Consider the following 15,593-nt stretch of genomic DNA (forward strand, 5'->3'; position numbering starts at 1 on the left):
GCACGCTGACAAAGGGCAGCACACTAATTTGGAGGCCACAAAACACGTAGGCAACGGAATGCATGGGGAGTGCATGAGGTGAGTGTTGATTACACGAACTTCGCCACGATGGCAAAGAGGTGGAGAAGTTCCTTGATGTTCAAGCGGCGGCCGTTGACGTAGAGGGAGCCTAGAAGGACGCAGTGGGTGACGACAGCACATACGCCTGTGAAGAAACAGCTGACTGCACAGACAGAGAAGTCTCGGAAGGTGTGAATGAAGTCGAGTACTACAAGGTGGGCGAGGCACCAACCACCAACCGAGATGGTTAATAGAATGAGATGCTGTATGGGGACACCGAACATGGAAAGTTCGTAGATGACATGGATGGTGCCGTAAGTGCTACGGACGAGGCAACCGTTGCGAAATTTTTTGAGAATGACACTACGAAGTTTGTAAAGACCGAGAGGAAAAAGGAGAGCCTGGTAAGCCAGTAATAGCGTCATTCAAAAAACAATCTCAGTCCGTGACGATGCTGTTGACTAAGCTGAGCTTAACTCGGGGTATGCGAGATGGTTAGCAACAATGCAGATGGGGACCACTATAACGTCAGGGCACACACCTCTCAAAGTTGTTGTGGTACCAACATCAGCGAAAGCCGAAGATTGGCCGCCGAAGCAAAGCCTGTGCCTTGATGTAAACGTTACATCAAGGTCGCCGTTGTTCGATGACTCTTACCTAGAGTAGTGGCCACCACACGCACGTGAAAGGTCTGGACAGCTACTATGGTATCGACACACAACGGCTTACGGTTCGCCGAGACCAATGCTGCACCAGTTGCATCGGATTTCTGTCATGCGAGTCAGGTGCGTCCCGGGTGCGGCTCTGTCTTGGGGCGGCGGCGGAGGCATTGACCCCCCTGCGCATATTGAAATGCCCCTGCCGCTGAAATGGATGCCGCTGAAATGGAGGATGCCGCTCCATTTCAGCGGCATCCTCCTCTCCACATTTTTCCGAGGGGAGAGGTTGGTATGGAAGCGGTGATCACCAGCGTGCCAATTGAAGGTGGAAGAGAAGGAGGACGATCGTGGGTGCACTCGTGGCACGTGGCAGCCGCTGGGAGCGGATAGTTTCGGCTGGGGCTTAGACAATAAACATGGTTCTGTAGTCTGGAGCCATGTCTTGCCCTAGGGGTTCTGGGCTAAACGCAAGCCCTAAACTCTTACAAGATATAAATTACAAATACTTCTGTTAACATCCCCTGTACTTTCCTTAGCATCATTGTCTGTCCGGCCTCATTAATGTTGCATCTAACAAAGAAAATGAGCCTGAAATATGCACCTATTTCCTACATTCGTAGCTAGGGTTTCGTTCTAGCAGACTTGGTGCATTCGGGTAGTCTACGAGGGATTATTTCTCAGCCGTGACTCGTAGTTTACGTGGTATGTGACGCCAAACTGGCGGTTGAAGAGTGTTCCACTCGCGCTGTCATGGCTACTGGCGGCACCGACTAACTCTATCACGTTTAATGCAAATATATACCCGACAATGTGGATGGGGAGATAGCCGCCGTATAGCTCAATCAGTGCAGCATCGAACGCGTTATCCGAAGGTCGTAGATTTTGTACCTGCCCACGGGAAGCTATCTTTTCCTACGCTTATCTTTCTTGACATTTACATTACAATTGCTTTAATAACACATCCTTCATGCACTTTGTTTGGCGTGAATGTATGCTTGATCTCATTGCTATTGTGTCTAAGAAAGAAAGTGAACTCTCTAATGTATACTAATTTACTTGAAGTTTCAATGCATTTAGAAGAGAACTTCAGCGAAAAATGTATGGGTCTTTGTATAGTGCCAAAAAGGCGCAAGATAATACTGCCTCGTTTATGTTGTCCTTCAGATGCATTTTCTATTACATTGGAAATTATCAAATACGAAACTCATGCAAAACTACTGCATTTATTGCACAAACATGAATTCCATTATGTGCCTCAACATCCTATGAGCTGTTATGAGTCTTTGAACACGCTTTAATATATTCAACAATGAGAAATTCATTTACTTGTTAGGCTGCAGCCGCAAAAGTTGTTCGTGCAGAATTCCGCGATTTTGAGTGATCCTGAGAGGCGGGATAAATACCGACTTGAACATATTCAACTGATGGCAGCACAGGTTTGAGAAGTAGTCAAGAAAACGCTTTTCAGGAGTAGTCAAGCGCTTTGAAAGCCGTGGTGGGTTGCGTTAGAAAGTTCAATATGATATTGGACAAATTTGCTATGACCGGGTCTGAGGGGGCTTGACCATGTGCACTTCACCTGCAATGCTACGCACATCTTGTACCTGCGTACATATTGGATTAAAGATTTTGAATTCAATTTACTCTACATCCAAGAGTTTCGAAATACCTTGGTTTTAAAATTTCGCCATGCAATTTCCTCCCTTTTCTGGAGCTGTTCAGCTGCCTCTGAAAAAATCTCACGATGGCAGTTTTAATGCGAGGTGATTACCTGGAACGTCCTTATTCAGGCGAAGGAGATGAGTTTGTCGCGTGGAGGTTGCGAGTCAGCTGCGGTTGACCGGAAAGTGAAACATAGGGCGTTCACGTGTGCCTTCTCGTTCCCCAGTGAGACATTGATGGGCTGGGGGCCTTATAAAGAGGTTTTCTCTGCGGCTACGTGCCTTTTTCCCATAATTGTGACTGTAAGATCGTCAGCCTTGACACGAGTGAGAAGAAAGTCGCCTGATCAGAGATCCCTTGTTACACTATGATAAAGTCATATATATTATTCGTAACAATGTAATTACTTCACTACGATGAAATTACAGTAACGTTGTGTCACGTATACGTGGCAAGCTGACATCACCGCATGACATGGCAACTTGGTCAAAACTGGAACGATCTTGTTAGCAGGGCAATATAACCTTGGCTGCAGAAATTAGATGATGTCAGAAGAGAGTCAAACACTATTCACTGAGCAGACACACGAGAAAGCTGCTGCTGCCTTCTAGTCGTCTTCGACAAACGCATAAAAACCACCTGACTAGTTAACTACACTTATTAGGACATGCGCAGGCACTTCAAGCCGTTTTTTTAAACACTGCAAAATATTACTGGAACTAACAGTCAATGGAACAGCGAACTCCGTTTTTTAATAATCAAATACATACAGCATCATAGCTCCTGCCTCTTGCCGTGTCGACATTAGGGACGGCTGATTGATCCTGCCAAGCTGAAGTCGATAAACTCGAATGTTGCGAATATCGAGGATAAATTTCGCGTTTGCCTTGCCTTGCTGTGTCCATGGACGCCCGGCCCGTCCTCATCCCGATCATCTCGTCGGTGGTCTGCTTTACAATTGTGGCCTTTGCTGTCATTTGTGCTCTGCGATACCAGGCGCAAAGACTGCGCCGGAAGGAGTGTCTAGCGCGACTGCGTGGAGCAACGTATGTATCTGTAATCATGTCAAGGTGTAAACAAAGGATTGGCTGGCATATATTTACTAGGCATTTACAGTCCGTGCTAGTGCTGAACTTAAGTCGTGTGGACTCTGCTGGATTGCACCGTGCTCTTCCTGGAGCGTATTCTTCACCTGCCCAGATTTTAAATTTACAAGGCAAACAGTTCGTTTTCTCCGTCATTTAACCAGCACCCCAGTGTTCCATACAACACGCACTCCAGTGCAGCTGAAAGAATTTCGATGAATGTGAAAGGGCAGAGGCACGTGTGTTGTGCGATGTCAGTGAATGTTGAAACAAAAAACGCCAGATGGTCAAAATTTTCCTATCCCTCTATTACGATTAGCTGTGCCATTGGGTAGACCGAAGCAGCCCCAGCGCTCTAGCGAAAAGTAGCCAAAGTGGCCACGTTATTTAATAGCATCGTGTATTTGTAGCGAAATAGCAAATGAGCGCGGTTTTGAGTCTTTACTATCGATTAGTAAATAAAACAATTTTGAATAAGAAAGTTCAAAAGTTTACAAACAGCCAGAAAATGTTCATGATGCAAACTGTAAATTTCAGTCACATAATGGGTCGTTAGGTAGCCAATTAGGGAAAAAATTGCCACCAATGGTAACAGTAGCTATGGTGTAATGGTATCATGGTGTGGTAACGGAAGGATCGTGTTCAAACAGAAGGCTCGAGATCAGAAGGTTGTGTTTTCTCATCACGTCTGAGTCACCAAATTGTGGGAACAAAAGGTTCCAAATAGAGTCAAATGCATTAGCCGGGTGACTGAGCTGATGTCAGGACCATGAAGTTCAAGCATCTCAGGCTCTTCACATTTTGCCGACGCGGAGCACACTGTCTCTTAGAGTGGTTTTGGATTGGCAAATCCCACACAATGTTATAATGATGCGGTACGATTGGGGAAAATGGGAAAATCGTGGTGGCATCCCTTAAGGCTAAAGGAGACCTGCGAGAGGACTGGCTTCAGTATCTTCTGGTGATGTGGTACTTATTACCTCAGCAGAACCATTATTGCAAGTTGTTTATGCATGAATAAAGTTATTGCAGTGCTAAAACAGAGTTAAAAAGGGAGGAGGGGATCGCTTAGGCTGGTGACATTCCTTTAATATGTGAAAATTTTTGGTTTCAAGATTGATGACATTGCAGCGTTATGGTATAGCCCCTCTTGTGCCATAAAGCTTCATTTAGACTGAGTCAAATAATATTCATGTCAACAAGGTGCTCCCAGTGATTGCTTAGATAAAATTGATGCACGCGCGCATCTTAAAAGTGACAGTCAAAGTATGGATTGCAGGATATATTCTTAACTGAAACTCAGTGTGACTATCTGGTCGTGTTATAAGGCAAAGACGTCTGTCTTCAATATAAACATGATCTGGCTTGCTGTAAGCACAATAAAATGCTTTAGAAAACTTTGCGCTTGTCTCCCTGATTGACCATAGTATTGCCAAACGCAATTATTGAATCAATCTGCAGGAGAACTCTTTGCATTCATGTTAGTTTTTACATGGCTTATAAAAGCATTGGCTAGCTTAAGGTAGAACCAAGTGCATACTTCACGCGCTCTGGACTCTGCGAAAATTTCGTGAGTCAGCGACATATTTGGTCAATTCCACACAAGACCTTTTCAATAGAGCAACCGCGTAAAAACCTAGAGAAAAGGTCTTATATTAATTTATTCCTTATCGAATCAGGTAAGCCCCTGACCAGACAATAGTTAGAAAAACAACCATCGTTTCAGACAAGGCACGAGAATGATTGCTTTCCGGATTATTCAGATAACTCGAAGGGACGTAAGGACCGCTTGTTAAATTCAGATACCTTCAGGAAGATAAGGACCTCTTTTCGGAGTATTTAAGCGTATAAGGACGTTTCTGCGAAATGTAAAAGTTATTGCGACAGATACCATTGCAGGACGGAGCAAGACTGCGTTTGGAACAAGCAGAGCTTCATGGAACGAGACAGTGGTTACAGTCGAATGAGCATCAGGAAACTTGCGGTATGATTCATTGTCTTAAGCCACTTCGAAGGAATGTCGTGCACTCTCCACTCGTTCTAGCCTTTTGTTCCGCTGACGCGCTTTTCCCAGTTTATGGCGACCAGTCCAATGAGTTTAACCGGCAGCGCCCAGTTGGTCGCCACCGTGGGTACGACATAAATTACAGCTTTCTTCCTGTGAACAGGGCAGTCCCTGGGTCAATTAGCTTGTCACGCCCTTTACGCTACACAATTATTTATCGCGAGGCGAAAAGCTGCGTCACTTAATAGTGTCTCCACGGCACCTCTCTGTAATATGCTCGCCACAAGGTTCGTCGAAACAGTGGCCCCAGTTTAGCAGAGAGAGAAAGAAGCATTGCATGTAGCACCTAGGGAAACCAGCTTGAGCAACCGGCCATACAGGCTGGTTAAGAGAGTAATCAGTGGCACGAGTGTGACTCAGTTTACTAAAGCATTCTATGAACTTTGTGGTTTTGGGTAGCACCCTCTTCGTTCAAGAGCGTTACTTAGGCATGCAGTAAACGATAAGTCGAGACTAAACGCAAGGAAAAAAATTCTGGGTGCTGAAATCGGGCGACTGTACCTACCAAGATATTATAAGTGACGGAAGACTATAGCTGGCGTACATTCTGTGCAACTCTTGAAGCTGTACGCACGAAGCGTTGTGGCATACAAAACAATAGAAGCAGCTGTCGTAGGCTATTGAAATTGAAATGTATTGTGACCGGACAATCTATTGCGCAAGAGAAGGCGGATTTGCGAGACGCTAGTTGAAGTGCAGCATGGCGATTTGAGTGTACACAATAGGTTTAACTACTTGTGGAGTGAAAGAGCAGTCACAAATAAGTGAACTTGTGTAAGTTCTGTTTCTAGCATCAAAAACTTTCAAACAAAATATGTCATTTGCATTGCAGAGAGACTCGATAAATGAGTTTTTATTTTATGAATTGTGGCCGTTATGAGGTATACATATATTAAATGATTCAACAGTAATAATGGGTTTAGAAATATTCGTTTATATGGTGTGTATCAAGAAATTTTTTAACAGCAGAAATACACCTTATTGTTTTTTTACTTTACTGCTCTTGGGATAAACGAGTATTGCAGGAATGATCTGTCGTCATATACACTGGATGCTCAGCAATAGCCATTGCGGTGAATTGGTCTAGTCGAACGTCTGAGTGTAGCATATTGCTACAGAACAGGCTATCACTAAAGTGATAGCCTGTTCTGTAGCAATATGCTTTCATATCCCCTTCAAAAATAAATAAAACAACACAAAAATATGTATCCTGAAATCACTTATTTTTGATGTGACTGTAGACGTATGTAGACACGGACGTACTAATTATATTTGAGATCTTTTATTCAGATTGTCAAAAGTACTCAGCGGGACTTTAGAAACCCCAAATGAACAATTCAAGATGTTAGACATGATTCATGGGTTACCATGTGGCATTTTTCCTCCTCATACCTGTCTCCATTACTAATAATTGTCTACTTAAGCTGCCATAGTAGGGCGGGAAATATCAGCGACGTTATTACAAGGAACTAATTGTTACAGGAACAATAAACCTCACTTAGAGTTAGTTTGTGTCGATAAATTATGAGTGATAGCTTGTCGTTTCTTTTGTCAACACCAGGCCCTACAGTCACGTAAACTGCTCGTAGTTTAATTGTTCCTCAAAATGAATTTGAGCCCATATTTATCGAAACAACGTTACTAATCAGAATCTTCCATTGATAAAGACCGCTTAGAAAAAAAAGTAATTTGTCAGTGCTGTCACATTTCTTTTGGGCCGTAGAAGTTTAAATAGCTGTAGCCCAATTTACCGAGGGCTTGAAACTCTAGCAAAGAAATGTTGCTATTTCAGGTAAACATTTCGTCTAAAACATCTAACGGTTTCAACGAATAAATATACAATTATTGTTTTTGACGCATCGCTCCAACACAAACAATCATGTTGTTATGTTCAAAAGTTTTCATCCCTTTGCGTGTCAATTGCCATGAAGCCAGAGCTGCTGCAGTTTCGATTTTCTAAGCACGATGTTTGGGACTCAATTCCTGGCCATAGCAGTCGTGTTTGGAGTGTGCAGGTAACAGTAACGCCTGTTTACAGCTTGATAATTTAACTTACGACATAAAGATATCGAGTTGGTACATATCAATCCTGGGCATTTCAATATGCGGCGCCTCATAATGGTGCTGTCGTTAGGGCTGGTAAAGCCACAACAGTTGCTCACCATAAGAGTACGGTTGCCACAAGCAGACGCAAAATAATAAGTATGTAGTATATAAAGCAGTAAAAGGCGCTTTGTGAAAAAAAAGGGTCGTACGTTTCTGAAATGTGCAGTAACAATAAAAAACAAAAACACGGAATTCATTGCTCTTTCCAAGCAATGTCAGAATTCACCCGTCGAATATGTTAAATAATTATTAAGATTGGCATATTGTAAACATCGATCAAGACCTTGGAAAAGCGCACGATAAGATATATCAAAATGCTTACTGATGTTACGCATTATCAGACGCATTTTGTGCCTTCGCAGTAACAATTAAACACATATCATCTCTTGAACACTGAGCCTTAAAAAAACCTTTTTTTTTATTTCCGTCTCTTTGTTCCACTAAGATGTCTCTTAGGACTGTTAAACTGGTTCTGCCATTGAATTGACCTGGCTTTCATGATGAGGCACTTCTGAAGTCAGCATACTGGTAATTCTTGCCCAATAGCTAGCAACAATGCTTGGATTCCAGGCCGCCCACGAACACATTTTCTCGGCTAAAAAACCTATAATCTAGCCCCTTTCATGCCTGAGTGCGTCCATCCATCTCTGCATGAATCCTTGCGTGAGTCTGTCTATTTCTCTGTGCGTTTGTTCGTGCTTCCATCCGTCCGTATACGCCTGGGCATCCGTCTGCCCGTCAGTCCGTGCGTCCATCCAGTGAATACTACAAGTACCATCATCACGCATCTCGCATCCCCTGTGGCACATATTCACTCTGCGCGTCTGTTCATGTGTCCATCTGTTCATTCATGCGTAATTCCGTGCGTCCATCTAGTAAACACTCCAAGTACCGCAGACTCCCCTCTCGCATCCTTTGTGGCAAAAACCCGCTCTAGAGCGGGTATGTACTACCCATGGCTATGTACGACAACTGAGAAAGGACAGACCCACACCATTAGGAGCTTCACCCCTAAAAAACGATTTTATGGTTTTGAAGTGATAACTTCAATGAGCTCCATAGAATATGCACACATCCATTCAACGTCAACATCGTCAGCCTATCTAACGTCCATGGAAAGTGTTTTCCAAGGACCTCCAAAGAACTTTTCCCAGCATAAGTTATTTCCGTTTAATTGCTGCATTTTTATTGACGCCACACCACCTGCCCAGTGGCCGCCCTCGGGCGTTGTTCCAATTTCTAGGTATTCATTTCATCACTCAACATTAGTAGGAAAGTTGCGGCCAGTGGGAAACTGTGATATGCGGCCTACGGCACGACTTCAGCCCTCCCCGCGCCTCGTGCTCGTCCCCTTATCCCTGCTTATCTAAAAGCTGACATAGCAGTTCTGATGGCTAGTTGTTTAGACGGAACCAAAGATGTTACACTTTGGTTCCGTCTTCCACTTTGCACTGTACCATTTCTTCGCCCTTTACCAGATAACGTCCCAATAAAATTGATAATTTTCTTGTTCTTTCAATATGTATAGCGAATATTTTCTGTACTGACAGCAAACTATATCTATTGATTATAGGTAACTTTATTACACCCAAATCAGCAGAATTTTCGTCTCGGTCAGCGATGCTTCTCCTTTCTCTCTTCCAATCGAATTATTCTTGCTTAGCTTTTCACCTCCACTTCGTGTAGATTCATGCGTCTTTGCCCTCCGCCTCAAAAAGCTATCGAGTCCTTCTCTGAATAACCAGAAAGCAATTGTCCTCGTTCCTTACATTACCTGCAGGCGTGAGCTTTTTTTTTAAGGCGAATCTTCTTACGCCATGGGTCGTACGAACAGTGTCGTCAAGGTCGTAGTAGTATAGCCAGTTGCGTTGCATTGCTTGCCAATAAAGACGGTGACACAGTATATCTACAGAGTGAATGATGATGAGTAGGCCGAAGCGTTCGTCAGTCAGTCCATTCATCCGTCTGTGTGTCGACTTAAAGTGCTCTGGCCTCGTACTTCTGAACGATGTTAAGCTTCCAGATGTCGGTGGACGAGGCACTGACGTTTGCCGATTCCTCGTTGGTCTTACGCACGCGCACTCGTATTACCACGAGGACGGCTGGGGAGAGCTTTCCCCGCTCGTCATCACTCACCTCTTGGGTATGCTGTGATTTTTTGTCTAAAAGAAACGAAACACTTTTCGGCATCGGCACGTGGCACGAGTGGTCTCGATTGGCTGCACTACCAGTTACGCCGTGCTCAGCGCCGTACCCAAGCAAGCGCGTCATTGGCTACGTTGGCAGAGACGTCGTCTATCTCGTCGCTGCCGCAGCACTAAGCACGCGCGCATCAGTTTCTACAGAGAACTTCCACATAGTTGAGCCAGGCACGATTCTGGGAGAATGCGGACAGTTTGCATGTCAGAGAGCTCGCATTCAGTGGGCTGATGGAGCAGATGAGGCACGAAAACAGGCCTGGGAGGCTGAGTGCCTACAGCAACTTCGTAGAGGTGATTCGGCAGCCTTCCAACCAGCACTAAATCGTGAACAGGAATGCAAGCGATTGTTCCGGGTAAATTCTGCATACGTTACCGAATCAGCCGCGATGTATGACGCTTGCAACAACGCCGCGCCGAAGAAGCGACTTTGCGAAGAAAACGGTTCCAATATGATCATTGCAGGAGTGCGTTTGCTGGGGCCGCTTTCGGCAAGAATTTTTTATAAGTGACGCCGGCTGTGACTCCTGTGACGCCTGTTACTGCCTGAAGTTCAAGGAAAACCACACTATGAAACAGCATTGCGAAACACATTTAACCGCTCATTACACTGCTTCATGACCGTGATCATACGAGGTGCATTGTGCGACATGAGAAATGAACAATGTGATAAACACAAGCCAGGCGTGTGTCCCACCCAATTAATAAGCTTGAGCATGTAAGCATTAAAAATGAAAGGTCTTTAGTACAGCGTTGTTTTGTTCGGCACGGTTAGTTTTTTCATTAGGAGCTTATTTGGAGACTAGCTGCTCCGTTTCAGGCGTCATTATATGAAAACATTAGACATAAGTTACTTTGTCACAAAATAATCGATGGCAGATGCCATGTTACCTGGTTACAGAATAATCGAATGCAAAATAATGGACTTCACAATCACTTTTGGAAAACGAAAGCAAGGGTTTTTTACACTAATCACGAGATATCAAGTTGTTTTCCGTAATAGTAACCTAGAGTTTTCGAAATATATGTAGCCTTATAATAGCAACCAACCGTGTTTTTCTTGTTTTTTTTATCGCTGAAGTTGTTCCTAAAGATCAGCCATCTCGTTTTAGTGCGTGTCAGTTTTTCCATTGCAAAGATTGCCCTGTGCACCCGAAACGTTTGTGTGTGTGTGTGTGTGTGTGTGTGTGTGTGTGTGTGTGTGTGTGTGTGTGTGTGTGTGTGTGTGTGTGTGTGTGTGTGTGTGTGTGTGTGTGTGTGTGTGTGTGTGTGTGTGTGTGTGTTGCAGATCGTACATCTGCGAAGGAGCAACAAGGTGCGCGAGGTGATGCCGAAGATTTAAATGTCAGTTTACAACCCAGCCAGCGCAATTCCGCTACTTTTCTTATGCTTTCGAGTTGCGTCAACGAAATATAAAGCACAATACTATTACATTCTGTAGCTATGTCATATGTCTCAGCATATTGTTTTGCAGCATAGCAGTTTGGAGCTTTTTTACGGGTAGTTTTGATTCGCAGTAGTATAACACTGAAACGACGGTATCTATATGAAATGCCAAACAAAAAACTCGCATCCGTGCAGCCTCCGTAATCATCCGCCCGCTTCTTTCCTTGTTCTTTTTTTTAATGGGAGGAAACTTTGAAAGCCTTTACAGCAAATATTGCGTTGCGCCTATTTTGCGAGAATATAGAATGGGATGGCGCAGTTCTCTTCACTACAATATCGCCGTGTACATGTTAAAGGCTATTTAGGAAAAAGTTTGCGTGGTGGCAGCAACGAAAGCTCCTGCCATGCTGAGAAATGCGACCTCTATGAGACTACCTCTTCGGCTGTACAGCAAAATCATCAACAATGATCGATGAAACACTAAATATTCGACCGGCAGGTGGCGAACGCGTTTGTATAGTTTGGATGAAATATTGGTGCAAAGCGCTTACCCAGCATTGCTGGCCTGCTTGTAGAACATGTTTCCAATAGCATCCACCGTCGGAAAATATATTTGAAGGTATTTTTCTTATTAGGTTCCCACTAATGAACTAAAAAAAACTATGAAGCATCCAGAAATGCACTCGCTTTTACTGTAAACCATTCGCCTTGGTCGATGAAGTGTTTAAATAATAATCTGTTGATAATCATAATATTATAAACGTAAATACTACGTGAAAAACCTAGAAGTTGGCAGCGCTAAGCACAAGCATTTGACTATTATCCCCTAGAGTTGTTCTCTTCAGCGAGTAGGCAGCTCTTCAAAAACATCTGCGACGGCAGCGCAGCTCTGGCCGACCAGGTCGCCCTCCGCAATGTCCTGACGCCACGAAGCTCTCGCTGAGTGGTAACCCGTCCTCGGACACCTTCGATAGTGTCCCCATTTTTCTCCTTTTTATCTTTTCTTCTCACTCTATCCTTTGAATTCCTCTTTATTTCCTTCCCTCGTGAGCCACCGCTTAGGTGTCGCACTAGATGCAGATGGCATGGCTCACTTTTCTCTCACTTAAGAATCAACCCCCCCCCCCCCCCCCCGCAGAGGTCACTCGGCGTGGATAATGGTCGCCGGTTGACATCCCAGCCGCGTGTTGCATTTCAGTCACTGCGTCGACTAAGTGTTTTAGTGTCTGCAGCATCTTGCAAAAAAGAAAGAACTGAGACTCAATGAAGTACTTCAGCGTGTATATTGTACTCTTGGGACTTGGAGTATGCTATTCTTCTATGCTCCCGTACGTTCAAGTGTGAGCAAGTTACTCGAATACACGCGGAAGGTGAGCATTTTGGGAAATCGCTTAGATAAGAAAAAACGTACTAAGGATAAAGAACGCGAGAAAGTGAACAGATTGCTGTGCGCTATTTTTATTACGTAATGGCTTCTTTTCCTTCGTAGAGGTTTCGACATGTAAACTACAATCTGGGTCCCAATAGCATAGTTGTTGTGTTTCGTTCATTGTTTTCAAATGTAGTGATGGGTGGGGAATACAGCCCACTTCTTTTTCTTTGTTTTCTCTCGAGCGTGCATATAACAGATGCGCGATGTTATCGAGTGCGAGCTTGTTTTACAGTCTATGGTATGTAACGTTGCGCATACACTCGGACGAGCACAGGAATGAAAGAAGCGTAAACGGAAAGAGCGCAACGGATTGGCACTGGCACCTAACTTCCACTGCTCTTTTCTGGAAGAGCTTCACAAAAAGAGCTCACAGATTACGACAGAGATCTAAAAGCAGCTTCTTAAGAGTGGAGTTTTAAGAGGCCCAGGCTGTCGCACTCTGTCGCGTGCTGTCGTCGTTACGCATTGAGGGTGCGCTCATGCCAAGGAGAGGTCTTCTTGGTTTTGTTCCACGAGCGGGTTAGTGAATTCAGTTGCAGAGCACCTAAAGGCTCAAACTGTTTTATGCTACCATCACTTGGAGTGGCCGAGGCAAAACACCGTTTAGAAACAGAAAAAAGGAAGCAAAGGAGAAATAGAAAGAAAAAGAAACAAAGGGAAAATGAGAATGAACAGAAGTAAAACGAGAAGAAAGTAAATAACGTGGAAAATGAAGAAAAAAGAGCAGGAAAGAAAGAGAAAACCGAATAGCGACAACAAAGGCGGCCTGGCTTTGCAGTTCCTTCAGCATGGCGCCCGCAGTACGAAGTGGACTTCTTTTCGTTTTTTGTCTTGCACTGAATTTGTTTGCCAGAAACATTGAAGGAGACACCAGCGCTGCTTGTTTACGTGTAAGCTGTTCGCCACTAATGCTCCCGTCTACGCATTCAGCGAATCAAACTTTATTGCGCCGTGTTGCAACTGATGTTACTGCGCGACGCGCTAACTAAAGCTGGCAAATGAGCCCCTGTGGATAAATGAAATAAGGATGAACAAGCCTTTAGCCGATCGAACAACCACAGTTACCTGATGTGACTGCTGCATCAGAAGATCCCCCGCGCTATTCCCGAGAGCGCCGTCAGTGACCCCAGCGCTTGCGCCACAGCTAGCACGCGGACGTCGCCTTCATCGACGAAGTTTGTGATTGTGCAAGAGGTTGCTGCTGGTATCTATCTTTCGCTACTTGGGACTAAATCTATGAATGTCCTTCCGGTCAAGAGGCGTCATTAGTAGTGCTGAGTTTGTGCGGCGTCCGCAAAAAACAGGCGTAGCAGAAAAGTAATTTTCTCCAGCAACACTGGAGCATTTTATTAGGTATAGCATACGAAAATCACGATATGAGTACGACAGACACCGAAGTAGAGGGTTCCGGAAATTTTTACAACATGGGGTTCATTTAAAATACAAAAACATTTAGCCTTTAGGAACCTTTAAACCTTTGAAATACAAAATAAATTCTCTATTCTATGGAACAACGTTTAGAATAACTGAGGCAAATATTTTACACTACCTTTAGGAAACTTCGTAGAACATATACTTCAAAAAATTGCATATATATTTACTACTGACTTCATAGCCGCGCATCAATAGTACCTATGTGTACCACTGTCCTCAGGTAGTGTCAAAAAAGAAAAGAAATTCAGTCAAGGCTTTTAATTACAAATTTAAAGAGGCTCTTTACTTTTAGAATCGTTTCAAGCATGCAATGCACAGTACACCTTGGTCCTGGCTGCAAGGCTAGCTGCTGTACAATTATGCCTTGCTCACGTGAAGAGGAACAGTGACACGTATACATCAGCCTACATGACCTCACGGCTGCAGTAGTGTGTTGGCCGTACCTAAAACGGACAGCGATTGAAGCAGCTTTGGAAAATAGAATATGTGCTACAATAAATATGAAAATGCTGCATATGGACAACTGTGTTGATGCGATAGCTGTCCTATAAGCGCTAACATCACCAGCCCCAGCATGGTTTGTGGATGATAACTGAATAACAAGTACAGCGAAAATATATTTCACCGTAGGGAGGGCAACTAGTCTTTTTTGAGTAAACAGGTAAAATGGCACACTTACCAGGTACGTCGACACAATGTTTAGTAGGGCTCTTCGCGGCCAAATATATAGATAGCGATAGCAGCCAAGAGGCGCCAAATGCATTTTTTTGTCCGCGTATCTTGTAATAGCGCAGCCAGAACTCATAAATACCATCATCAATACCTCGTTAGAACCTATGACCAGTAACAGCACCGTTTCTTTATAGTAAGTGCTTTTACATCGTGCGCTTGTGTGGTATAGAGTGCAGCCATAGGGGGTATCGCTTATCTCACTATGCGTGGCGGGAGAGAGACAGAGTGGGTAAAAGCTCCACGAAAGCATGTTGGCATTCCTGCTCTGAAGGAGTCCTAACACTTACAGATAATAAAATTGGCGTTAGCTACGCGCAAGGCAGAGCCCACCGCTTTCTTTAGAAAAATTATTGTCCGCATGTCAGAAACCTTTGCGAGACATCGCCCGCCACAGAAGAAAAACCTCAGCATCGGTTGAATAATTCTGTTTCGATGGATGATGCGTGCACATAAAGGCTGCCTATATACCGCAGAGTTGCCTCTATTTTATCAATGCCAACCAAGGGCGGCTGACTCAAAATAGAGGAAGCGCTGTCTGAGGCAATTCGAAACGTTAAGGACTGCTTAGAAAACTATTTTATTTGCAACGAAGCTTGCAGATACACGCCAACTTATTTAAATTACATTGTTCATTATCAATCTTAGGCATTTGTTCATATGACGAACTTGTTCTATGTCAAGAACTATGGCGAGCCCAGTTTTCAATAACCAAAAAAAAAATTGGGCGTAGTTTCAGGGGTCTATCGCCGAATTAGAAGACAGCGATGCCGGAGA

The sequence above is a fragment of the Rhipicephalus microplus genome, chromosome 1 (assembly GCF_043290135.1).
Source record: "Rhipicephalus microplus isolate Deutch F79 chromosome 1, USDA_Rmic, whole genome shotgun sequence".
NCBI classification, from domain to species: domain Eukaryota; kingdom Metazoa; phylum Arthropoda; class Arachnida; order Ixodida; family Ixodidae; genus Rhipicephalus; species Rhipicephalus microplus.